The following is a 26916-nucleotide window of genomic DNA, read 5'->3' on the forward strand; positions in this document are numbered from 1 at the left end:
ATACTCGGGAAAGAGAGAGCTGTTCCGTGGGGATGGACTACACCTGAACTATGCTGAGACCAGAGTTCTAGTGAACCGAATAACTAGGGAGGTAGATAGGGCTTTAAACTAAATAGGCGGGGTGAGGACGGTCACAGTGGAGAAAAATCTAGAATGCTAAAGAGAAAGGAAAAGGAAGCAATGCAGGAAAGTGATTGTGGTAAGGATAACCAGGTTATGTCAGGAAGGGGCAGAGCATACAAACAAAAGAGTGCACTAACAAATAGGGTCCAGGTAAGAAAAAATAGCAATAAGATAAATAGGGCTATAGTACAAAAAAATGTTAAGATGTCTAATAATGTTAAATAGACACATTTTAAAGCATTGCATCTGAAGCATCTGTAATAAGGTAGATGTAAACGTATACGACATACTTGCAATTACAGAGACATGGCTGCAGGGTGAGCAGGGTTGGGAACTGAATATCCAGGGATATTTAATATTTAGGAAGGACAGGTAAAAAGGAAGAGGGGGTGGTGTGGTGTTGTTAGTAAAGGATGAAATCAGAGCAATAGTGAGAAAGGATATTGGCTCAGAAAATCAAGATGTAGAATCAGTCTGGGTGGAGCTAAGGAGCACCAAGGGGCCGAAAACATTGGTGGTAGTTGTCTATAAGCCTCCAAACAGTAGTGGCAGTGTAGGGGACGGCATCAAACAGGAAATTAGAGATGCATGTAGCAAGGGTACTACAGTAATCACAGGTGACTTTAATCTACATATAGACAGGCCAAACCAATTAGTAATAATACTGTGGAGGATGAATTCCTGGAGTGTGTACGAGATGGTTTTTTAGACCAGTATGTTGAGGTGCCTACTAGGGAACAGGCTATCCTAGATTGGGTATTGTGTAATGAGAAGGGGTTAATTAAAAGTGTTGTTGTGCGGGGTCCTCTAGAGAAGAGTGACCATAACATGATTGAATTCTTTATTAAGATGGAAAGAGAAGTAGTCCAATCAGAAACTAGGGTCCTAAATCTAAACAAAGGAAACTACGAAGGTATGAGTAATGAATTGTCTATGATAGATTGGGAAGATTCATTAAAAGGCATGATGGTGGATAGGCAATGGCTAAAATTTAAGGAGTGAATGCATGAATTGCAACAGTCATACGTTCCTTTCTGCATTAAAAACTCAAAAGGAAAAGTGGCCCAAGCATGGCTAACAAAAGAAATTAAGGATAAAATTAAGGATAGTATTAGATCCAAAGTTGCCAGAAAAAGTAGCAAGTCTGAGGATTGGGAGCAGTTTAGAATTCAGCAAAAAAGGACCAAGAGATTGATTAAGAGGGGAAAAATAGAGTCTGAGAGTAAAGTTGCAAGGAACATAAAAAACGACTGCAAAAGTTTCTACAAGTATGTAAAAATCAAAAGATTAGTGAAGAAAAATGTAGGTCCTTTACAGACAGAAACAGGAGAATTTATAATGGGGAACAAGGAAATGGCAGAACAATTAAATAAATACTTCGGTTCTGTCTTCACAGAAGAGGACACAAATAGAAATGCCAGGACCAAGGGCCTAGTGAGCAAGAGGAATTAAAGGAAATGATTATCAGTAAGAAAATAGTGCTGGAGAAACTAATGGGACTGAAGGCCGATAAATCCCCAGGGCCTGATGATCTGCATCCCAGAGTACTAAAAGAGGTAGCCATGGAAATAGTGGATACATTGCTTGTCATCGTCCAAAATTCTATCGATTATGGAACAGTTCCTGCAGATTGGAGGGTGGCAAATGTAACCCCACTATTTAAAAAAGGAAGGAGAGAGAAAACGTGGAACTACAGACCGGTTAGCCTGACATCAGTAGTAGGGAAAATGCTGGAGTCTATTATAAAGGATGTGATAACGGCACACTTAGATAATATCAATGGGATTAGACAAAGTCAACATGGATTTATGAAAGGAAACAGAGAATAGGAATAAACAGGTCTTTTTCGGGGTGGCGGGCAGTATAGGGATCACAGGAATCAGTGCTTGGGCCCCAGCTATTCACAATATATATAAATGATTTGGATGAGGGAACCAAATGTAATATTTCCAAGTTTGCTGATGACACAAAACTAGGTGGGATTGTGAGTTGTGAGGAGGATGCAAAGATGCTGCAAGGTGATTTAGATAGATTGAGTGAGTGGGCAAACACATGGCAGATGCAGTATAACGTGGATAAATGTGAAGTTGTCCACTTTGGTAGGTAAAACATAAGGACAAAGTATTATTTAAATGGTGATGGCTTGGGAAGTGTGGATGTACAGAGGGACCTGGGTGTTCTTGTACATCAGTCATTGAAAGCAAACAGGCAGGTGCAGCAAGCAGTTAGGGGCAATGGTATGTTGGCCTTCATTGGAAGAGGGTTTGAGTACAGGAGCAAGGATGTCTTACTCCAGTTATACAGGGCCTTGGTGAGACCGCACCTGGAGTATTGTGTGTAGTTTTGGTCTCCTTACCCAAGGAAGGATATACTTGCCGTAGAGGGAGTGCAGCGAAGGTTCACCAGACTGATTCACCCAAACACATTGCACCAAACTCACTGACACACTTTCTTTTCTCTTGCAGGAAAAGGTGGTACATAACCAGCGGCAGCAGCACCGAGCCAAGGGGGCAGCACTGAGCCAGCGGGGTGAGCACTGAGCCAGCGGGGGCAGCACTGAGCCAGCGGGGGGCAGCACTGAGCCAGCGGGGGGCAGCACCGAGCCAGCCGGGGACAGCACCGAGTCAGCGGGGGGCAGCACCGAGCCAGCGGGGGGCAGCACCAAGCCAGCGGGGGCAGCACCGAGCCAGCGGGGGCAGCACCGAGCCAGCGGGGGCAGCACCAAGCCAGCGGGGGCAGCACCGAGCCAGCGGGGGCAGCACCGAGCCAGCAGGGGCAGCACCGAGCCAGCCGGGGACAGCACCGAGTCAGCGGGGGGCAGCACCGAGTCAGCGGGGGGCAGCACCGAGCCAGCGGGATGCAACACCGAGTCAGCGGGATGCAGCACTGAGTCAGCAGGGGGCAGCACCGAGTCAGCGGGGGGCAGCACCGAGCCAGCCGGGGGCAGCACCGAGTCAGCCGGGGACAGCACCGAGTCAGCGGGGGGCAGCACCGAGCCAGCGGGGGGCAGCACCGAGCCAGCGGGGGGCAGCACCGAGCCAGCCGGGGACAGCACCGAGTCAGCGGGGGGCAGCACCGAGTCAGCGGGGGGCAGCACCGAGCCAGCGGGGGGCAGCACCGAGTCAGCGGGGGGCAGCACCGAGTCAGCCGGGGACAGCACCGAGTCAGCGGGGGGCAGCACCGAGCCAGCGGGGGGCAGCACCGAGCCAGGGGGAGCAGGCCCACCTGCATCACCTCACCCCCATGGAGGAGATGGTGTTACCCATTTTTGGGAGGGGCTGAGCCCATGGCCACCAGTGGGGCTGAAAGGGTAAAAGAAGCCAGTGTCCTCATACGTTGTCCTCCTTCTCACGTCCCACTTTCCCCTCACCCCACAATCTCTTCTGATTTACAAGCTGCAGATGGTGTTAGCACGCACGTCTTGCCTTCACCCCCCCCTCCCCTCACCACAACCGTACCTTGTGCCTTTCTCCTTTCAGAGAGCCAAGAAATGGAAGGTGCCGAGCCAGCGGTTGAAGAAGAAGAGGGAGAGAAGAGTGCAGAGGAAACACCGTCACTCGACCTGTCAGTCACAGCCACCAGCTCAGATACTGGCGCTGCGGAGTTTGGAGGGTAGCTTGGAGCTGAGATCTGCGTGTAATGAGACAGCAGGCATGAGTGGCTTGCAGCCAGCGCAGGGGGAAAGGGTAGCACAGGAAGGCAAGGTCACACATGAGTTCAGGTCCAGAGAACTCAGGTGAGGACTTCGATGGGGCGGAAGAACGTTTTTGGGTATGCACAATGAAATGCTTGGTGCATTGATCCTTGGTGCATCGATCCTTGGTGCATCGATCCTTGGTGCATTGATCCTTGGTGCATCGATCCTTGGTGCATTGATCCTTGGTGCATCGATCCTTGGTGCATTGATCCTTGGTGCATCGATCCTTGGTGCATTGATCCTTGGTGCATCGATCCTTGGTGCATTGATCCTTGGTGCATCGATCCTTGGTGCATCGATCCTTGGTGCATCGATCCTTGGTGCATTGATCCTTGGTGCATCGATCCTTGGTGCATCGATCCTTGGTGCATCGATCCTTGGTGCATCGATCCTTGGTGCATTGATCCCTGGTGCATTGATCCTTGGTGCATCGATCCTTGGTGCATTGATCCCTGGTGCATTGATCCTTGGTGCATCGATCCTTGGTGCATCGATCCTTGGTGCATCGATCCTTGGTGCATTGATCCCTGGTGCATCGATCCCTGGTGCATCGATCCTTGGTGCATCGATCCTTGGTGCATCGATCCTTGGTGCATTGATCCCTGGTGCATTGATCCCTGGTGCATCGATCCTTGGTGTATCGATCCTTGGTGCATCGATCCTTGGTGCATCGATCCTTGGTGCATCGATCCTTGGTGCATTGATCCTTGGTGCATCGATCCTTGATGCATTGATAGGCGTGCCAGAAAGCCTCAATGTAATGTTAACTAGGATGGAGGAGTCCAGCTCCAGCCTTGCACAGGGCTTTGCGCAGAGCTTGGAGCCTATCTTTCCAGCATGGAAGGGGTGGGCAGATCCATTAGCGCACTTATGGACCTAAACATCATGACGTGTCTGATGGCTGAAGACTCCGCTCCCATTGCAGCACAAGCAGCAACCACCCAAGGTCTGAGTGTTGCAATGGAAGCTCAGACTGAAGTTGTGCAAGCTCAGCTTGCTGCCACACAAGCACAGACTGCTGCCACCATGGCTATGTTTGCCAGTGTTGAAAGGGGCTTGCAGGGTGTCTCTAGCATCGTGTCCTCCAACAGATTAATAGGATTGCTGGAGCGCCGCCCCGGGGGAGTGGCAATGGATCCGTGGAGGCGAGTCCTTCCTCCACTATCACTCCGCCAGTGCCCTTGCTGTTGCCTGTTAGCCAGCCAGCTCAGACTGCTGCTGCTCATGCCGAGGTGGTGCAGTCTGAAGGTGAGCCTACTAGCCCCAGAGCTCCTCAATGTCATCCTGCAAGGCCATCTGCAATCTCCCCCACTGAAAGTCAGCAGCCTTCCACCAGCCATGCAAGGCCATCTGCACTTCCTCCACTTAGGGCGGTCTATGGCCAGGGACTCCCAGGTGTCAGTGGGGATGTCGCACTTTATCAGGGAGGCTTTGAGAGTGTCCTTGTGGCGTTTCCTCTGCCCACCTTTAGCTCGTTTGCCGTGGGCGAGTTCTGAGTACAGCGCTTGCTTTGGGAGTCTCGTGTCAGGCATGCGAACTATGTGGCCCGCCCAGCGGAGCTGGTCGAGTGTGGTCAGTGCTTCAATGCTGGGGATGTTGGCCTGGTCGAGAATGATAACGTTGGTGCGTCTGTCCTCCCGGGGGATTTGCCGGATCTTGCGGAGACATCGTTGGTGGTATTTCTCCAGCGACTTGAGGTGTCTGCTGTACATGGTCCATGTCTCTGAGCCATACAGGAGCCATGCCTTCGCAAGATCCTGCAAATCCCATGGGAGGATGCACACCAAGTGCACATTCAGTGAGTGCTAACCTTTGCGTTTACAGTACATCTCCGCATGCAGATGAGGTAAACGCAAAGCCATGTGTGTGCAGTCGATGGTGCTCTGAGTCTGGTGAGGGAGAAGACATTGAAGTCCCCTCTCCAGGCATAAGCAACCTCTCTTACACAGCTGAGGACGGTAAACTGGGACATGATCCAGACGTCGGCTGCTCCAGCCTGGCAGGATGCCAACGCTATGAAATTCAGGACCACAGTCACCTTCACAGCCACTGACAGCGCTGTCCTTGCCCTGCTGTGAGGCTGCAGGGCTGGCTACAAGACGTGCAGAGTTCTGTGAGCACCTCGGTTGTAAAGCACAGACGCCTCACGCACTACTCTTGGCTAGGATAAGAACATTGGCCAAGACGTTCCACTTGTTTTGCATCGATCCCGCCCACTGAACGTCCATTTTAATGCTGAGATGAGGTATAACGCCCAGATATCGCCCATTTAGCAACAAAATAGAAACTAACGCCTATGTATCGCTCACTTATCGCCCAGCATTACTTTCGGCATGTAGTTAACGCCAAAAAATAATAATAACGCCCACCCACTTTTTTTTGGCGTAAAGATCAGAATGGGCGAAACTAACGAGCACAATATCGGCGAGCGTGACTTTCGGCACCTGACCCACATATCACCAAAAATATCACTCGCCAAAAAACCCGCTGTGAAAAAGTTGCTGTCTCCTGAACTAAACCCAGCAGTATGGACGTCATGTTGTAAATCAGAGGTCGGGTCATATAAAGAGCTGCTTCAAGTTTTGGGGAGTTTTGATGTACTGTGGGGTTCTTTTAATGTGATTTGAACAGCTGAACAAACATCTTATCATACTGTGGATGATCTGAATTTATTTGAGGTGGTTTAGTAGCTAAATTTATTATTTGTGAACAATTGGTGTAATACTGATTGTGATTGCAATGGGGCCTGTCATTTCTCAGCCTGTCCTGGTGACTACGTATGTGCTGCAGACTGGAGATGGCAGAAGGTGTATTCAAGAGTATTATGTACCCAATCATAGAGGTGGCAGGCTGAGGAGGACGAGAACTTACACCCCACGCACTTACAGGGAGAAGCGGTCTTCTCTGAGACAATGTGTAACAAGGTTATGTGAAATAAAAAACATTTAATGAGAACATTTGTATAAAATCATAATTATAACTGTAAAAAACACCCCACCTTACCCCACAACAAATTGATGACATTTATATCATTCATAAAAGTGTTCACATTTCAAACAAAACGTCATAAACATAGAGCACAAATGCAAACAAACAAGGTACCCCCCCCCACCACCCTCCCCCAAACTTCCCAACAAAATAACAACCACAACATAAAAATATTGTGACCAATACAACTCCTGCAGCCAGGCGCCTCACTTTCCTTCCCCATCGCCCCCCGCTTCTCCTCCCCACCTCCACTCCTTCCCCTTCCCCTCCTGACTGCAAGCCGCCAGGCTGAGGAGCTCCTCAGGCGATGCTGCATTGGGGGGGACGACGGCAGAACCGCTGTTTGGACAGATATGGGAGAGGACGGTCCTGAGGTGGGAACATCCTCCGAGCCAGAAGCAAGACCTTCCTCCTGGCTCTCATGTATCGTTGGTAATAAGGGCTGCAGTGCCTTGAGGTGCAGTGCCACGCTCCGGGACCATTGGGAGCCCTCTGCCACCAGTGTCCCTGGCTATCACCTCCAGAGCCTCCGCCATCCGCGGCATGTACTCGGTCATGGTGGCGCCTGTTATGTCTGTAAATTTTACTAGTGTGTAAGACTTGCCACCAGGGGGCGCACCTGTGGGAGACCCAAGGGTCACCTGCACAGCCCGGGTCAGCAGGTATAAAAGGCAGACTACCATGCTGCTGACTCACTCTAGAGTTACATTAAGGAGACCAAGATCACAACAGTTTGAGCTTACAGTATACAGTCTTGTGGAGTTATTCTGAACATAACAATTGGCGACGCGTAACAGATCATGAACTTTCATGCGGTCATGGCTGCCGTTGGTATTCTTGAGCAATTCGTTGAGGATGATGATTGGGAAGTCTTTGTTGAGCGCCTTGACCAGTACTTCGTGGCCAACAAGCTGGAAACAGAAGATACTCACCGTTTGCGGGTCCACGATATATGGCCTTGTCAAAAATCTGCTAGCTCCGACGAAACCAATGGGAAAGACATATGAAGACTTATGCACACTGGTGCGGGAACACCTCAAGCCGAAGGAGAGTATCTTGAGGGCCAGGTATCGCTTTTAGACACCACCGCTCCGAGGCCCAGGACGTGGCGAGCTATGTCGCCGACGTAAGACGCCTTGTGAGACCGTGCATATTTGCTGGATTTTTGGGGGAAATGTTGCGGGACTTTCTCGTGCTTGGAATCGTCCATGAGGTCATTCTTCGCAAACTGCTGTCTGCCGAATCCCTAGATCTGAGCAAGGCCATCACAATAGCTCAGGCTTTTATGTCCACAAACGATAACAATAAACAGATATCTTTGCAGCATCGAAGCTAATCGGCAAGTACTGTGCATAAAATAACGCCTTCAGCAGGCAGAACTGTACATGGCAGGGCCTACACATCTGCAGAGACCAGACCTAGTGTGACTCGGCATCCGCTGTGGGGCGTGAATGTGAATCCATTAACACCATGTTGGCGCTGTGGGGTTAATCATTGAGCCCATCAATGTCGATTCAAGCACTACGTGTGCAAGGGCTGTGCAACAATGGGGCACCTCCAGCGAATGTGCAGATGTGCTGTGACTCACCACGTGGCAGAGTCGGCAGAAGATGACCGATCCGGCGTGGATCACGCTGAACGAGTAAGAGAGGCAACTCAACCCGAGGCTGAAGAGGAAGTGTATGGGGTATACACCTTCACCACCAAAAGCCCTCCGATAATGTTGAAAGTCAAATTAAATGGCATTCCAGTTTCCATGGAATTGGACACGGGGGCGAGGTGGTCAATTATGAGCCAGAGGGTTTTGAGGAACTGTGGGGCAACAAGGCACAAAGGCCAAAACTAAGCCTTCACACCAAGCTGCGCACTTACCACCAAAGAGCTCATACCACTTATTGGCAGTGCGGCAGTGAAGGTATCGTACGATGGAACTGTGCATGATTTACCACTATGGATTGTAGCTGGTCGGCAGAAGCTGGCTTGGAAAGATCCAATGGCACTGGGACGACATCAAAGCACTGTCTTTGGTGGATGATGCCTCATGCGCCCGAGTGCTAAACAAATTCCCGTTGTTATTTGAGCCAGGCATCGGCAACTTCACAGGCGCCAAAGTGCAGATCCATCTCGTCCCTGAGGCATGACCCGTTCATCACAAGGCCCGAGCGGTTCCATACATGATGCAAGAGAAAGTCCAGATCGAGCTGGACAGACTTTAACAAGAGAGAATCATGTCGCCAGTTGAGTTCAACGAGTGAGCCAGTCCGATTGTTCCGGTGTTGAAAAGCGATGGAGCGGTCAGAATCTGTGGGGACTACAAGGGAACGATCAACCGAGTCTCGTTACAGAACCAAAGCAGGTGACCTGTTTGCAACGCTAGCAGGGGGGAAATCGTTCACCAAGCTGGATCTAAACTCTGCTTACATGAGACAGGAGCTGGCTGAACCTTCGAAAAAACTGACGTATGTCAACAGGCACAGAGGACTGTTCATATACCACAGACGCCCCTTTGGGATTCACTCGGCTGCAGCCATCTTCCAGAGGAACATGGAGAGTCGGCTGAAATCGGTTCCGCGCACTGTGGTGTTTCAAGACGACATCTTGATCACTGGCCGCAACACCACCGAACACCTGCACAACCTGGAAGAGGTTCTCAAGCGACTGGACAGAGTGGGACTCAGGCTGAAACGCTCCGTGTGTTTTCCTGGCGCCAGAGGTCGAATTTCTGGGGAGAAAGATTGCGGCGGACGGCATCAGACCCACGGACTCCAAGACGGAGGCCATCAAGAATGTATCCAGACCACAGAATGTGGCGGAGCTGCGTTCGTTCCTGGGACTCCTTAACTATTTTAGTAACTTTGCTGGAACCATTGCATTTATTGCTGCGCAAGGGTGACGACTGGGTTTGGGGTAAATCTCAAGAGACAGCCTTTAATAAAGTCAGAAACTTGTTATGTTCTAACAAGTTACTTGTATTGTATGACCCGTGTAAACGTTTAGTACTAGCTTGTGATGCATCTTTGTACGGGATCGGTTGTGTGTTACAGCAAGCCAATGTGTCAGGCAAACTTCAACTGGTTGTATATGTGTCCAGAAGTTTACCTAAGGCTGAAAGAGCCTACGGTATGGTTGAGAAAGAAGCATTAGCATGCGTTTACGGGGTTAAGAAATTGCACCAATACCTATTTAGACTCCAGTTCAAGCCGCTCATTTTGCTGTTCTCAGAAAGCAAAGGTATTAACACCAATGCTTCGTCCCGCATGCAAAGATGGGCACTAACGTTATCTGCATATGGCTATGTAATCCACCACAGACCAGGCACTGAGAACTGTGCTGATGCCCTCATTTGGCTACCATTGCCCACCACCGGGGTGGAAATGGCGCAACCTACAAACTTGCTTCTTGTAATGGATGTCTTTTAGAGCGAGGGATCACCCATCACGGCTCGCCAGATCAGGACTTGGACTAGCCAGGACCCTGTGCTATCGCGAGTTAAAAGCTGTGTCCTTAATGGGAGCTGGTCGGCTGCACCCGGGGAAATGCAAGACGAAATTAAACCGTTCCACCAATGCAAGGATGAAATGTCTATCTATTCGGACTGTCTCCTATGGGGGAATCGTGTAATTTTGCCAAGAAAAGGCAGGGAAACATTTATACACAACCTTCACAGTACCCAGCCAGGCATAGTCATGATGAAGGCTATCGCCAGGTCGCATGTTTGGTGGCCCGGCATTGACTCGAAATTGGAGTCATGTGTACACCAATGTAACACTTGCTCACAGTTGAACAATGTACCAAGGGAGGCCCCGCTGAGTCTGTGCTCATGGCCCTCCAAACCGTGGTGCAGGGTCCATGTAGATTTCGCTGGCTCCTTTCTAGGAAAGATGTTCCTAGTAGCAATGGACGCTTACTCTAAATGGATTGAATGTATAATAATGTCGTCATGTACGTCACTGCCACCATTGAAAGCCTCCGGATCCTGTTCGCCCGATGTCCTTGTTAGTGACAATGGACCATGTTTCACCAGCTCGGTATGCAACGAGTTCATGACCCGCAATGGCATCAACCATGTCAGGTCTGCACCGTTTCAGCCCGCATCCAATGGTCAAGCGGAGCGGGCAGTCCAAACTATCAAGAAGAGCTTGAAACGCGTGACGGACATTCCCTGCAGACCCGGTTATCTCGGGTTCTGCTCAGCTACCGGACGCGACCCCACTCGCTTACTGGGCTTCCCCCGGCAGAATTGTTAATGAAGAGAGCATTCAAAAACCAGGCTCTCCTTAGTCCACCCGGACCTCAGTGATCATGTAGAAACCCAGCGTCACCGGCATAATGTGTACCACGATCGCGTGGCTGTATCACGTGACATTGAGGTTATGACCCTGTGTTTGTTCTTAATTACGGTCATGGTCCCAAATGGGTTGCTGGCACTGTTTTAGCCAAGGAGGGGAATAGAGTGTTTGTTGTCAAACTTTTGAATGGACAAATGTGCAGAAAGCATTTGGTCAGACCAAACTGCGGTTCACTGACAACCAAGAACAGTTCGAACAGGACTTTACCATCAATGATTCACCCACACACACCCAACCAGCAACCGACCTCGCTGTCAACCTCGAGGATGAATCCACCATGCCCGACAGTCCGATCAGACCAGCCACACTGCAGCACAGCAATGATCCAACCGACTCACCCAGGCCAGGACTTCAACTCAGGCGATCAAACCGGGAACGCAGAGCCCCAGATCGCCTCAACTTGTAAATAACTTGTATCTAAGACTTTGAGGGGGAATGATGTTATGTATGTAAACATTACCAATGTGTAAGACTTGCCACCAGGGGGCGCACCTGTTGGAGACCCAAGGGTCACCTGCACACACCAGGTCAGCAACGAGTGGAGGTGCATCGCTGAGTCGGGAGCAGCGTCGAGGAGGTGCATGGAGAGGCGAGCCGGTGCAGCTACAGGGAGAAGGCAAAAAAGAAGTAGAAAGAAACAGAAAGGTGACGTCACAGCCAAGGGGGTAAGTGATTGGCTGGATTGGTGAGTAGCTTTTCTTTTTTCTCTTCTATAACAGTCAGTAACTGTTAACATTGTTGTTGCCAATTTAAGTGTATCTAAGGGTTAAGTCATGGCAGGGGAGCTCGGTCACGTGATATGCTCCTCCTGTACCATGTGGGAACTCAGGGACACTTCCGGTGTCCCTGACGACAACGTGTGCGGGAAGTGTATCCGCCTCCAGCTCCTGACGGACCGCGTTGCAGAATTGGAGCTGAGGGTGGATTCACTCTGGAGCATCCACGATGCTGAGAATGACGTGAGTAGCACGTGTAGCGAGTTGGTCTTACCGCAGGAGAAGGATCCACAGCCAGCTAGGGAATGGAAGACCAGCAGGAAAAGCAGTGCAAGGAAGGTAGTGCAGGGGTCCCCTGTGGTCATCCCCCTGCAAAACAGATACACCACTTTGAGTACTGTTGAGGGGGATGACTCATCAGGGGAGGGCAGCAGCAGCCAAGTTCATGGCACTGTGGCTGGCTCTGTTGCACAGGAGGGCAGGAAAAAGGGTGGGAGAGCGATAGTGATAGGGGATTCAATTGTAAGGGGAATAGATAGGCGTTTCTGCGGCCGCAACCGAGACTCCAGGATGGTATGTTGTCTCCCTGGTGCAAGGGTCAAGGATGTCTCGGAGCGGGTGCAGGACATTCTAAAAAGGGAGGGAGAACAGCCAGTTGTCATGGTACCAACGACAAAGGTAAAAAAAAGGATGAATTTAAGGAGCTAGGAGCTAAATTAAAAAGTAGGACCTCAAAAGTAGTAATCTCGGGATTGCTACCAGTGCCACGTGATAGTCAGAGTAGGAATCGCAGGATAGCGCAGATGAATACGTGGCTTGAGCAATGGTGCAGCAGGGAGGGATTCAAATTCGTGGGGTATTGGAACCGGTTCTGGGGGAGGTGGGACCAGTACAAACCGGACAGTCTGCACCTGGGCAGGACCGGAACCAATGTCCTAGGGGGAGTGTTTGCTAGTGTCGTGGGGGAGGAGTTAAACGAATATGGCAGGGGGATGGGAACCAATGCAGGGAGACAGAGGGAAACAAAAAGGAGACAAAAGCAAAAGTCAGAAAGGAGATGAGGAAAAGTGGAGGGCAGAGAAACTCAAGAAAAAGAACAAAAAGAGCCACTGTACAGCAAAATTCTAAAAGGACAAAGGGTGTTAAAAAAACAAGCCTGAAGGCTTTGTGTCTTAATGCAAGGAGTATCCGTAATAAGGTGGATGAATTAACTGTGCAAATAGATGTCAACAAATATGATGTGATTGGGATTATGGAGACGTGGCTCCAGGATGATCAGGGCTGGGAACTCAACATCCAGGGGTATTCAACATTCAGGAAGGATAGAATAAAAGGAAAAGGAGGTTGGTTAGCATTGCTGGTTAAAGAGGAGATTAATGCAATAGTTAGGAAAGACATTAGCTTGGATGATGTGGAATCTATATGGGTAGAGCTGCAGAACACCAAAGGGCAAAAAACGTTAGTGGGAGTTGTGTACAAACCTCCAAACAGTAGTAGTGATGTTGGGGAGGGCATCAAACAGGAAATTAGGGGTGCATGCAATAAAGGTGTAGCAGTTATAATGGGTGACTTTAATATGCACATAGATTGGGCGAGCCAAACTGGAAGCAATACGGTGGAGGAGGATTTCCTGGAGTGCATAAGGGATGGTTTTTTAGACCAATATGTCGAGGAACCAACTAGGGGGGAGGCCATCTTAGACTGGGTGTTGAGTAATGAGAGAGGATTAATTAGCAATCTCATTGTGCAAGGCCCCTTGGGGAAGAGTAACCATAATATAGTGAAATTCTGCAATAGGATGGAGAATGAAACAGTTAATTCAGAGACCATGGTCCAGAACTTAAAGAAGGGTAACTTTGAAGGTATGAGGCGTGAATTGGCTAGGATAGATTGGCGAATGATACTTAAGGGGTTGACTGTGGATGGGCAATGGCAGACATTTAGAGACCGCATGGATGAACTACAACAATTGTACATTCCTGTCTGGCGTAAAAATAAAAAAGGGAAGGTGGCTCAACCGTGGCTATCAAGGGAAATCATGGATAGTATTAAAGCCAAGGAAGTGGCATACAAATTGGCCAGAAATAGCAGCGAACCTGGAGACTGGGAGAAATTTAAAACTCAGCAGAGGAGGACAAAGGGTTTGATTAGGGCAGGGAAAATGGAGTACGAGAAGAAGCTTACAGGGAACATTAAGATGGATTGCAAAAGTTTCTATAGGTATGTAAAGAGAAAAAGGTTAGTAAAGACAAACGTAGGTCCCCTGCATTCAGAATCAGGGGAAGTCATAACGGGGAACAAAGAAATGGCAGACCAATTGAACAAGTACTTTGGTTCGCTATTCACTAAGGAGGACACAAACAACATTCCGGATATAAAAGGGGTCAGAGGGTCTAGTAAGGAGGAGGAACTGAGGGAAATCTTTATTAGTCGGGAAATTGTGTTGGGGAAATTGATGGGATTGAAGGCCGATAAATCCCCAGGGCCTGATGGACTGCATCCCAGAGTACTTAAGGAGGTGGCCTTGGAAATAGCGGATGCATTGACAGTCATTTTCCAACATTCCATTGACTCTGGATCAGTTCCTATCGAGTGGAGGGTAGCCAATGTAACCCCACTTTTTAAAAAAGGAGGGAGAGAGAATACTGAATTATAGACCGGTCAGCCTGACCTCAATAGTGGGTAAAATGATGGAATCAATTATTAAGGATGTCATAGCAGCGCATTTGGAAAGAGGTGACATGATAGGTCCAAGTCAGCATGGATTTGTGAAAGGGAAATCATGCTTGACAAATCTTCTGGAATTTTTTGAGGATGTTTCCAGTAGAGTGGACAAGGGAGAACCAGTTGATGTGGTGTATTTGGACTTTCAGAAAGCTTTCGACAAGGTCCCACACAAGAGATTAATGTGCAAAGTTAAAGCACATGGGATTAGGGGTAGTGTGCTGACGTGGATTGAGAACTGGTTGTCAGTCAGGAAGCAAAGAGTAGGAGTAAATGGGTACTTTTCAGAATGGCAGGCAGTGACTAGTGGGGTACCGCAAGGTTCTGTGCTGGGGCCCAGCTGTTTACATTGTACATTAATGATTTAGACGAGGGGATTAAATGTAGTATCTCCAAATTTGCGGATGACACTAAGTTGGGTGGCAGTGTGAGCTGCGAGGAGGATGCTATGAGGCTGCAGAGTGACTTGGATAGGATAGGTGAGTGGGAAAATGCATGGTAGATGAAGTATAATGTGGATAAATGTGAGGTTATCCACTTTGGTGATAAAAACAGAGAGACAGACTATTATCTGAATGGTGACAGATTAGGAAAAGGGGAGGTGCAACGAGACCTGGGTGTCATGATACATCAGTCATTGAAGGTTGGCATGCAGGTACAGCAGGCAAATGGCATGTTGACCTTCATAACGAGGGGATTTGAGTACAGGGGCAGGGAGGTGTTGCTACAGTTGTACAGGGCCTTCGTGAGGCCACATCTGGAGTATTGTGTACAGTTTTGGTCTCCTAACTTGAAGAAGGACATTCTTGCTATTGAGGGAGTGCAGCGAAGGTTCACCAGACTGATTCCCGGGATGGTGGGACTGACCTATCAAGAAAGACTGGATCAACTGGGCTTGTATTCACTGGAGTTCAGAAGAATGAGAGGGGACCTCATGGAAATGTTTAAAATTCTGACGGGTTGAGACAGGTTAGATGCAGGAAGAATGTTCCCAATGTTGGGGAAGTCCAGAACCAGGGGTCACAGTCTAAGGATAAGGGGTAAGCCATTTAGGACCGAGATGAGGAGAAACTTCTTCACCCAGAGAGTGGTGAACCTGTGGAATTCTCTACCACAGGAAGTTGTTGAGGCCAATTCACTAAATATATTCAAAAGGGAGTTAGATGTAGTCCTTACTACTAGGGGGATCAAGGGGTATGGCGAGAAAGCAGGAATGGGGTACTGAAGTTGCATGTTCATCCATGAACTCATTGAATGGTGGTGCAGGCTCGAAGGGCCGAATGGCCTACACTTGCACCTATTTTCTATGTTTCTATGTGTAAAAGGCAGTCTACCATGCTGCTGACTCACTCTGGAGTTACATTAAAGAGACGAAGTTTGAGCTTACAGTATACAGTCTTGTGGAGTTATTCTCAACATAACCGCGGACATGCTGGCCAGCTGTTGGGATATGCCACCCATTGTCTGTAGGATCTGCTGACCTATGTCAACACTCCTCCTGGACAAGCGAACCATGTCCCCACTCAGATCTGCCGCTCATGGAGCAGACCTGCTGCGTCAAACCAACCTCAGCGTGGTCGGTATGGAGACACTTCGGGTGCCCTGCGGCAAGGTGCTTGGTCCCGCTCCCTCCACGGGCTTGTCGATGCACTCTCCTCGAAGCTCCACGGGCGAGAAGCGGGGCTCCTCAGCACCAGATGGACGATCGTCCGGCGACTCCGGCCCTCGATCCCCAGCTCCTGGGCTCGGTGGTGTTGCCTGGGGCCATGCTGCTGGCCGAACTACACAACATAAATGAGGTTGTTAGAGGAGAAGGGGGTGCTAGGGTGACAAGGTGAGTCCAGCGCTACACACAGCATATGCTCGACAAAAGCACAGCCATCAAAATCATCGCAGACATCACATTTCATGACCATCAACACATTCTGCATTGCAATGATTCTCATGAGTCCATCATTACTTTGAGAACACTTTTATCAATCATCTATCATAAATTGTTGCTCGGATATGAGTGGGTGTGGCATCTATTGACTTTACATCACGCAGTGGTGTTTACTTTGCTCACGTGGCATCACATCAGGTTCTGCTGCTGCATGTATGGCCGACCGGGGGTGGGTCCCCACTGGTGCCAGCACCCGCTCCTCGATGTCGGTGGGCTCACTGATGACTGGTGGCCCCCCACCCGTTCGCCTCTGCTTGGCCCTATTCTTCAAAAGCTTCTTCTGAAAAAGGTAACAACAGCACGACATAGCATGAGATCATTGCATGATATCATTGCTAGGTACTGTCACAGAGACTGATACAACACATAACCGACAGATGTAATCATGATTATTATGATAATTATCATTATTTACCTAAAGACCTACACCGTGACCGCAGGTTTTGAATAAAACATTCCCGGTATAAGTGCAAGACATCACATCTGATTTTAATCACTCATTACACATACAATTCAAATTATATAAATGTAAAAGTACATGTAAATAACTGTAATACTTATTCTGGCGTATCCAACAAGGTCATTCCAGTGCTTGCGGCACCTCGTTCATCGCCGACAAGACCACCTCGGCTATGTCGGCCCATATCTTCTGGTAAACCTTTGGGGTGGGCTTCCCACGCACACCCCTGGTCAATTGACCCCAGCGTGACACCACCTCCTGCAGGAGGGAGGCATTTGCCTCGTTGGAGAATCTCCGAGTTCGTTTTTGTCCTCCCCAATAGTTCCTCTCCCACCTCACTGCTTTCACCAGCTTAACTAATATTTCTTTCCTCAAAAACTCTGTGGGAACAACATTATTTGTGCTCACAATTATTTTTGTTGCTGTTATATCTCCCTCCTACCTCCCACAACAGCCAAACAACCACACAACACACCCACACACGCTTTCAGTTCCTCTCTGCTCCCTCTCTCTCGCACTCTCCTCTTCTGCGCATGTATTGATGACCCCTGACCTCCTGAAACATGAGAAATGACCGTTGCCATGGCGTTGCTAGGGATGGCAACAGTTTACCGCAGTAGGTCAAAAAAATTAACGTTAACGCCCATTCCACATTGCTCGCGGTAACGTCCTTTTTATAAAATGGAAAGGTGGAGTTTTGAAAATGGGCGATAATCCAGCGATCTCAAAATCCATATTAACCACCAACGCTGGAAATAACGCCCATATTTGGATGATCTGCACAAAAGTGGAAAGTCTAGCCCATAGAATTTAGGAGCAGGAGTCAGCCCTACGGCCATTCGAGCCTGCTCCGACATTCAATAAGATCATGGCTGATCTTCATCTTCAACTCCACACTCCCGCCCGCTCCCCATATCCATTGATTCCCCTAGAGTCCAAAGGTTGAGATAAGAGAATTGCTCGGAGGGTAAAGCTCCTGCAGAGAGTCCTCCTCCCCATCCTCCCCCCCATTCTCCCTCTGTGAGCAGCTTGTCCTCTTCTTCGCTGCCTCTGCTCCATCTCCCTGTCCTGCTGCAGGTCAGGAGGATGACAACTACAGCCCCCATGACTGGGAGCAAGGCCTTCTCCACTTGCAGCTCCACTCCCTGTCGCCTCACCAACTTTAAACAACTCGAGAAATCACCAAACACATCCACAACCTTCCACAGAGCCAGAGCAGAAATTCATCAGCAACTCGCCTGAGAGTGGTGAGTGAGCCCTTTCAAGATTGGTGTTAGGGGGTCCATGCAGCTGCTGAATGTATGTTCAGCTGTGCGAGGTTAACACAGGGTGCTAATTCCAGCGCTCAGAACAAAAATGACAGTGCAGTCGACAAATCTGCATCAACAAGGTGGCTCCGACCATTTTCGACAAAAGATGGCTCCTGCAGCACCCAAGCATCGGGCACCATGCAATCGAATTTTTAGCCCAAGAAGCTGTGGGGGTGTCGGTTACAGGTTACAATTACTAAGTGTGTTATGTGGTGTTGGGGACAGATTTATTTTAATTTATTCAGTCACAGGATGTGGGCGTCGCTGGCAAGGCCAGCACTGATTGGCCATCCTTAATTGCCCTTGAGAAGGTGGCAGTGAGCCACCTCCTTGAACTGCTACAGTCCGTGTGCTGGGGGAATTGATAACCAGAGCATGTCAGGAAGGGACAGAATGTATAAACATAAGAGTGGATCAGAAAGTGGGGTCAGAGAAAGAAAAAATGGTAATAAAACAACATTAAAAACTCTTTATCTGAATGCACGCAGCATTCCTAACAAAATAGATGAGTTGACGGCACAAATAGATACAAATGGGTATGATCTGATCGCCATCACAGAGACGTGGTTGCAAGGTGGCCAAGGTTGGGAATTAAATATTCAGGGGTATTTGACAATTCGGAAGGATAGACAGAAAAGAAAAGGAAGTGGGGTAGCTCTGTTAATAAAGGATGAGATCAGTGCGTTAGTGAGAAACGATATTGGCTCAGAGGATCAAGATGTTGAATCAGTTTGGAGATGGGTGGAGATAAGGAATAATAAGGGGAAGAAGTCACTGGTGAGTGTAGTCTATAGGTCCCCTAGCAGTAGCAACTCTGTTGGATGGAGTATAAATCAAGAAATAATGGAGGTGTGTAAAAAAGGAACAGCAATAATCATGGGTGATTTTAATCTTCATATTGATTGGGCAAATCAAATTGGCCAAGGTAACCTTGAGGAAGGGTTCATAGTGTATCCGGGATAGTTTCCTTGAACAGTATGTTGCAGAACCAACCAGGGAGCAGACTATCTTAGATCTGGTCCTGTGTAATGAGGCAGGATTAATAAATGATCTCCTGGTAAAGGATCCTCTAGTAAAGAGTAACCATAGCATGGTTGAATTTCAAATGCAGATGGAGGGTGAGAAAGTTGGTTCTCAAACCAGTGTCCTAAGCTTAAATAAAGAAGACTACAAAGGTACGAGGGCAGAGTTGGCTAAAGTGGACTGGGAAAATAGACTAAAGTGTGGGATGGTTGATGAGCAGTGGCAGACATTTAAGGAGATATTTCATAACTCGCAACAAAAATATATCCCAATGAGAAGGAAAGGCTTTAAGAGAAGGGATACCATCTGTGGCTAACGAAGGAAATAATGGATGGTATGAAACTGAAAACAAGGGCATACAATGGCCAAGAATAGTGGGAGGCCAGAGGATTGGGAAATTTTAAAAAGCCAGCAAAGAACGACTAGAAACGTAATAGAGAGAGGGAAGATAGATTATGAAAGTAAACTAGCACGAAATATAAAAACAGATAGTAAGAGCTTCTACAAGTATATAAAAAGTAAGAGAGTGGCTAAAGTAAAGTCCCTTAGAGGATGAGACTGGGGAATTAGTGAAGTGGAACGGGGAAATGGCAGAGGCCTAGACTTTTCACTTTGCTCGCTAGCAGCCAAAAATGGACGATGATCCAGCCTTCATAATCGCTGGACCATCGCCCATTTTTTGGATAGCGACTTCCTCCTCACAATTTACTTTCCCACCCATCTTTGTATCATCAGCAAACTTGGCTACATTACACTCGGTCCCTTCATCCAAGTCATTAAAATAGATTGTAAATAGTTAAGGACCCAGCACCGATCCCACTGGTCACTGTTTGCCAAATGGAAAATGACCCATTTATCCCGACGCTCTGTTTTCTGTTAGTTAGCCAATCCTCAATCCATGCTAATATATTACCCTCAACCCATGAGCTTTTTTCTTGTGCAGTAACCTTTTATTTGGCATCTTATCAAATACATTCTGGAAATCCAAATACACCACATCCACTGGTTCCCCCTTATCCACCCTGCTCGTTACATCCTCAAAGAACTCCAGGAAATTTGTCATAACATGATTTCCCTTTCATAAAACCATGCTGACTCTGCTGAACTGAATCATGCTTTTCCAAATGTCCTGCTACTGCTTCATTAATAATGGACTCCAGCATTTTTCCAACGACAGACGTTAGGCTAACTGGTCTATAGTTTCCTGCTTTCTGTCTGCCTCCTTTTTTAAATAGGGGCGTTACATTTGCGGTTTTCCAATCCGCTGGTACCTCCCCAGAATCCAGGGAATTTTGGTAGATTACAACCAATGCATCCACTATCTCTGCAGCCACTTCTTTTAACACTTTAGGATGGAAGCCATCAGGTTCATATAAAATATTTGTTCAAAGTCTCTGTGCTCGACTTTCCACATCACATTGCTGGGCTATCGTCGAGCCCAGAGGATTGGCTAACTAACAGAAAACACAGAGTCCGGATAAATGAGTCATTTTCCAGTTGGCAAACAGTAACTAGTGGAGTGCCGCAGGGATCGGTGCTGGGACCCCAACTATTTACAATCTATATTAATGACTTGGATGAAGGGACTGAGTGTAATGTAGCCAAGTTTGCTGATGATACAAAGATGGGTGGGAAAGTAAATTGTGAGGAGGACACAAAAAATCTGCAAAGGGATATAGACAGACTGTGAGTGGGTAAAAATTTGGCAGATGGAGTACAATGTGGGAAAGTGTGAGGTTATCCACTTTGGCAGGAAAAATATAAAAGCAAATTATTATTTAAATGGAGAAAAATTCCAAAATGCTGCAGTACAGAGGGACCTAGGTATCCTTGAGCATGAAACAGAAAAAGTTAGTATGCAGGTACAGCAAGTAATCAGGAAGGCAAATGGAATGTTGGCCTTTATTGCAAGTAGGGATAGAGTATAAAAGCAGAGAAGTCCTTACATAAGAACATAAGAATTAGGAACAGGAGTAGGCCATCTAGCCCCTCGAGCCTGCTCCGCCATTCAACAAGATCATGGCTGATCTGGCCGTGGACTCAGCTCCACTTACCCGCCCGCTCCCCATAACCCTTAATTCCCTTATTGGTTAAAAATCTATCTATCTGTGACTTGAATACATTCAATGAGATAGCCTCAACTGCTTCCTTGGGCAGAGAATTCCACAGATTCACAACCCTCTGGGAGAAGAAATTCCTTCTCAACTCGGTTTTAAATTGGCTCCCCCATATTTTGAGTCTGTGCCCCCTAGTTCTAGTCTCCCCGACCAGTGGAAACAACCTCTCTGCCTCTATCTTGTCTATCCCTTTCATTATTTTAAATGTTTCTATAAGATCACCCCTCATCCTTCTGAACCCCAAGGAGTAAAGACCCAGTCTACTCAATCTATCATCATAAGGTGACCCCCTCATCTCCGGAATCAGCCTAGTGAATCGTCTCTGTACCCGCTCCAAAGCTAGTATATCCTTCCTTAAGTAAGGTGACCAAAACTGCACGCAGTACTCCAGGTGCGGCCTCACCAATACCCTATACAGTTGCAGAAGGACCTCCCTGCTTTTGTACTCCATCCCTCTCGCAATGAAGGCCAACATTCCATTCGCCTTCCTGATTACCTGCTGCACCTGCAAACTAACTTTTTGGGATTCATGCACAAGGACCCCCAGGTCCCTCTGCACCGCAGCATGTTGCAATTTCTCCCCATTCAAATAATATTCCCTTTTTCTGTTTTTTTTGCCAAGGTGGATGACCTCACACTTTCCGACATTGTATTCCATCTGCCAAACCTTAGCCCATTCGCTTAACCTATCTAAATCTCTTTGCAGCCTGCTACAACTGTACAGGGTATTGGTGAAGCCACTCAAAATTGCATACAGTTTTGGTCTCCTTATTGGAGGCAGTTCAGACAAGGTTCACTAGGTTGATTCCGGAGATGAGAAGGTTGACTTATGAAGAAAGGTTGAGCAGTTTGGGTCTGTATTCCTTGGAGGTCAGAAGAATGAGTGGTGATCTTATTAAGATAATGAGGGGGTTCGACAAGATGGATGCAGAGAGAATGTTTTCATTCATGGGAGTATCTAGAACTAGGGGACCTAGGGCTAGAACCTCCACTTCTGTGCTTATCGCCCAAAAATGGGCGTTATTTCCGGCGTGGGCATTATAAAAGGGTTTTCAGATCACCGGCTTCTCGCCCATTCTCAAAACATCTAATTTACAGTTTTGAAAATGGGTGTAACCGCGAGCAATATAAAATGGGTGGTAGCGATAAATATTTTTGACCTTCTGCCATAAAGTGTGACCATCCTTAGCAACGGCATGGCAACGCTCGATTACCGTGATTCAGGTCAAAGGTCATCATGACATGCACAGAAGAGGAGACAGAGAGAGAGGGAGCTCAGAGGGGCTGAAAGTGTGTGTGGGTGTGGTGTGTGCTTGTCTGGCTGTTGTGGGAGGAACGAGGGAGATTCACCAGCAGCAAAAAGCCCACTAAGCACCAAGAACATAGTTGGCACTGAGTTTTTGTCCAACAAATAATACATAACATGGAAGGGATGGAGGAGGCCCTGGAGCTGGTAGCCAGGAACACTGGTGGCAGAGGGCTCCCAGTGGTCCCGGAGCACCACACTGCACCCCAAGGTGCTGCACCCCCATTGTCAACCACACGAGAGCCAGGAGCAACATCTTGCTTCCGGCTAGGGGCACGTTCCCATCTCGGGACCATCCTCTCCCGTATCTGTCCAAGCAGCGGTTCGGCTGTTACCCCCCTCACCCCCCCCCCCAATGAAGCATCACCTGAGGAGCTCCTCGGCCAGGGGGCTTGGAGTCAGGAGGGGAAAAGGAAGGGGTAGAGGTGGGGAGAAGAAACGGGGTCGGGGGGAAAGGGTTGGTTTGTACAGAAATACTGATGATTTCAGACTAATGTTTGGTTTAAATGTTTTTTATTTAACAAAACCTTGTTGCTCATTGGCTCAGATAGCTGCACCGTTACATGCTGGTGATTCCTTTACATCAAAGGGTATGATTACACTTAACTTCAATCAACTTAAACTTTAACTGTCACCAAGGTGATGCCCACCATTGATGTATGACCTGCACACCCAGCAGTGTGTCAGCCTTGTAAATAACACCAACGTTCTTTCAGGTAAAGCGATCATTGATGAGCTCCTGACGTAAGGCTCTTGCAGCTATCATGCCACCATGGGCCCTTTCATGCGGTCTACACAGGGGCGGGGGCATGGCTTCAGCATCAGCCTGATTGTCTGGGCCGATGTCAGCGTCCGCCGCCTCGTCCTCCTCTTCCTCTCTCTGGTGAGTTGGACTGTCAGACTCAACAGGCAATTCTTGTCCCCTCCTGATAGCCAAGTTGTGCAGCATGGAGCACACCACCACGAGTTGAGCTACCTGCTCAGGGTGGTATTGGAGCTCGTCTCCTGAGTGGTCCAGGCATCTAAAGCGCTGCTTCAGCACTCCAATGGTTTTCTCCATGATATTGCGAGTTGCTCTGTGGTTCTCATTGTATTGCCTCTCGGCTTCGGTATGGGTGTCACGGAGGGGGGTCATCAGCCAGGTGGCGAGGCCATATCCTTTGTCACCAAGCATCCAGCATTGACCTTGTGGCTGATTGTTAAACAAGTCAGATACAGTGCTCTCACACAGGATGTGAGCATCATGGAGACTGCCTGGAAATTGAGCATTCACTGCCAGTATAATTTGCTGGTGATTGACAACGAGTTGGATATTCAGGGAGTGGAATCCCTTGCGGTTCCTGAAAACCTCAGCATCCTGAAAAGGTGCCCGCATTGCGATGTGCGTACAGTCTATTGCTCCCTGCACCTTGGGGAAGTTTGCAATTCTGGAGACTCCTAGAGCCCTCTCACTCTGTGCCTCTCTGGTCATAGGGAAGCTGATCAAGTCCCTCCTGCTTGCATACAGGGCTTCAGTGACCTGCCTAATGCAGCGATGTGTGGAATGCTGAGAAAGTCTGCAAATGTCGCCAGCTGAGTTCTAAAAAGAACACGAGGCGTAGAACGACAGAGCCGTGGTGACTTTGACCTCGACGGACAGTGCAGTACTGATAGTGCTGGCAGGCTGCAGATCTCCCCTTATCAGCTGGCATATCTCAGTGATAACCTCTTTGTGGAAGCGCAGTCTCCGAAGGCAAGTGGTGTCAGGCAAGTCGAGGTAAGAATGCTTCTCCCTGTACTTGCGGGGGTTGTAACGTCTGGTCCTCCTCATCAGTCTGGTACGTCTTACATTGGGCACATAAAGCAGTGGAGCGTTCCTTCGACGATGTTGAGTCTGCTGCGTGTAATTGGTCATCAAGAGAGGGTGAGAAAGGACAGGCCCTATTGCAGTAGCTCTCTGTTTTCCACCGATTGCTCACAAACAAGGAATGTCCCAACGAACACGGCTCTTCAATTCCAATCGGTCACAGTCTGGTCAAGATGTTTATAGAAATGTTCACATCAACTCCAATGACCTGCAGAGTACATCCGAACTCCGCCGAGGTTAGAGCAGAGCAACCTTTTAAAGGACACGACATGTGGTGTAGAACATGGTGTCCATAACGCTGTGATTCGTTCCGGTTAGTTCCACTTTTTCCAGGTGGTTTTTTGGGCGAGCGATATTGTGGGCGATATGTGTGTGAGGTGGTGAAATTGACAGTGGCCGATCTCCATGGCCGCTAGTTTCAGTAAATATGCTCTTTACGATAAAAACATTGGGCGGGCGGTATTATTGAATCTCGGCGTTAATTCTGTGCGGAAAGTAACGCTGGCCGATATTATGGGCGTTGATTTTGCGCATTCTGCTGATTCCGCCCCAAAAAAATGGGCAGGCGATAATATTTTTTTCCGCCGTTAAGCACACGGGGAAAGTAACGCTCAGCGGTAAGTTTCCGAAAAATGCCCGTCAGTTTCCATTTTGTGCCAAAATGGGCGATATATGTGCGTTATATGTCATTTCAGCGGTATAATGGGCATTAAGTGGGCGTTAAGCATGCAAAAAAAGTGCAGGTTCTAGCCCATAATCTCAGAATAAGGGGCAGTCCATTTAAAACTGAGAAAAGGAAGAATTTCTTCTCTCAGAGGGCTGTAAATCTGAGGAATTCTCTGCCCCAGAGAGCTGTAGAGGCTGGGTCACTGAATATATTTAAGGTGGAGATAAGGGAATAAAGTGTTATGGGGAGCGGGCAGGGAAGTGGAGCTGAGTCCATGATTGGATCAGCCATGATCTTATTGAATGGCGGAGCAGGCTCGAGGGGCCGTATGGCCTACTCCTGTTCCTATTTCTTATGTTCTTATGTGTGGTAATGCCCACAGTGATACGATGCACGCAGTGATCTTCTTCTTCGGCAGTCCCCGGAGTCGAGGATGACTTGCTGCCACACTACAATGAGTTCTAAGTGACTGATGGGACCAATGCGGGATCTACAGTCTCTGTCACAGGTGCTGGTTGGAGGGATGGGTGGATAGGGAGCTGGATTTGTCGTACGCTCCTTCCGCTGTTTGTGTTTGGCTTCCCCGTGCTCCCGGCCAAAAGACTCAAAGTGTTCGGCGCCTTCTCAGATGCTCCTCCTCCACTTTAAGCGGCCTTGGGTCAGGGATTCCCAAGAGTCAGGGGGATGCTGCATTTTTTCAAGGAGGCTTTGAGAGTGTCCTGGAAGCATTTCCTCTGCCCTTCTGGGACTTGCCTGCCGTGACATAGCTCGTAGTAGAGCGCTTGTTTCGGGAGTCTAGCATCGGGCATGTGGACAATGTGGGCCGCCCACCGGTGTTGGCCAATGCCTCGATGCTTGGGATGTGGGCCCGAGAGGGAACACTGATGTTGGTACGCCTGTCCTGCCAATAAATTGGCAGGATTTTGCAGAGGCAGCGTTGGTGGTACTTCTCCAGTGCATTGAGGTGCCTCCTGTACATGGTCCATGTCTCTGATCCACATAGGAGGACAGGACCCACTACTGCTCTGTAGACCATGAACTTGGTGCCGGGTTTGAGGTCCTGGTCTTCGAACACTCTTTTTCCAATACGATGCCCAGTGATACGATGCTGAGTGAAACGATGCTGGGTGATACGATGCACAGTGATAGGGTGCACAGTGATACGATGCACAGTGATACGATGTGGAGTGATACGATATTGAGTGATACGATGCTCAGTGATACGATGCCCAGTGATATGATGCCCTGTGAAACGATGCCCGGTGATACGATGCTCAGTGATACGATTCCCAGTGATATGATGCTCTGTGAAATGATGCTCTGTGATATGATGCCTTGTGATACGAGGCTCAGTGATACGATGCCCAGTGATACGATGCTCTGTGAAACGATGCCCAGTGATACGATGCTCAGTGATACAATGCCCTGTGATACGATGCCCAGTGATACGATGCTCTGTGAAACGATTCCCGGTGATACGATGCTCAGTGATACAATGCCCTGTGATACGATGCCCAGTGATACGATGCTCTGTGAAACGATTCCCGGTGATACGATGCTCAGTGATACAATGCCCTGTGATACGATGCCCAGTGATACGATGCTCTGTGAAACGATGCCCAGTGATACGATGCTCTGTGAAATGATG

Source organism: Pristiophorus japonicus, chromosome 19 (assembly GCF_044704955.1).
Source record: "Pristiophorus japonicus isolate sPriJap1 chromosome 19, sPriJap1.hap1, whole genome shotgun sequence".
NCBI lineage: Eukaryota > Metazoa > Chordata > Chondrichthyes > Pristiophoridae > Pristiophorus > Pristiophorus japonicus.